This window comes from Tupaia chinensis, unplaced genomic scaffold, assembly GCF_000334495.1.
Source record: "Tupaia chinensis unplaced genomic scaffold, TupChi_1.0 Scaffold000416_1, whole genome shotgun sequence".
Classification (NCBI taxonomy): domain Eukaryota; kingdom Metazoa; phylum Chordata; class Mammalia; order Scandentia; family Tupaiidae; genus Tupaia; species Tupaia belangeri.
In genome coordinates this window covers 834,284-835,576 of record NW_006159921.1, presented here as the reverse complement: position 1 = coordinate 835,576, position 1,293 = coordinate 834,284, and positions in this window count along the sequence as shown.

Here is a 1,293-nt window from a genome sequence, read left to right as displayed (position 1 = left end):
GGCCCGGGGTAGTGATTTCTCACTTTCTGTCTCTCTCTGTTTTTCTGGGGTGCACACACGCCCTATAGCAAAATCCCTCCAAAAAAAATTAAAAATTAAATAAAAATGAAAAAGAAATGGAGATTTTTTTAAATAATGATTTTATTTAACTTTGTTTATTTGCTTTTATTTTTATTTGACCAGAGAGGGACAGAGTGAGAGTGAGAGTGAGAGAGAGAGAGAGAGAGAGAGAGGAAAAGTTAGAAAGCAAGCCACCAGGTCCACAACTTGAACTTTAATTTCAATATATGTTCATTTTAGTATTTAATGTATCTTGCTGTGTTTATAGCTGTTTTTGGCATTTGATTTAAAAATATATAAAAAACAGTTCAGAACATGGCATAGTGGTTAACATAGTTAGATCCCACTTGGCAGACTGCACAGTTCAAATCCTAGACCCAGTGTTTGAGAAACCTGCCAGGTGAGTGTGTGCCCAAAATCTTGAGAGGAGGTAGAAATGGAAGAGAAGCGATTGTGGTGTGACCATTTCCTGTGGGAGGATGATTTGTCACTTTCCCTCTGTTGGTATCATTTTGTTTGTATTGGGAGAGGTTTTTGCTATAGGTGCGTGTGCTCACCAGAAAGGCAGAGACAGAAAGACAGAAAGCGAGAAATCACCCTCCACGGGCGATGGCCATGCCGCAATCCCTTCTCCTCCATTCTCTTGGGATCTTGGGCACACATGCACATGTGCCCGGCGTGAGTTTAAGCCATCAGGTCCAGGACTCGAACCGCAGTTGACTACATGGGAGTCCTGTGACATAGCCATTACGCCAACTGCTGATCCCATAGAGCTGTAATTTTTTAAAATATTACTTAGTTTTATTTATTTATTCATTTATTTTAATTTGACCAGAGAGAAAGAAGGAAAGTGAGAAAGCAAGCCACCAGGTCTGGGACTCGAACAGTGGTCAGCTGTGTGAGACTGTCTAGCGCCTTAATCACCACACCACCTGCTAGTCTCTAGACCTGTAATATAATTAAATATATTTTTATGATTGTTTATAGTCTGATTAGGAAAAGGAGAATGTGAGCCAGTGTGAAAATTAATATTCATTCTTCTTACATTCCATCCTTGTTTTTTAAGAATTATTTTATTTAATTTTATTCATTGTCATTATTTTATTTTTTATTGAAGTTGATCAGAGAGAGACATAGAGAAGGAAAGTGAGAAAGCAAGCTGCCAGGTTCAGGATTTGAACCACAGCCATGTGGGAGTCCAGCCACCTTAACCACCATATCACCTGCTGGCTC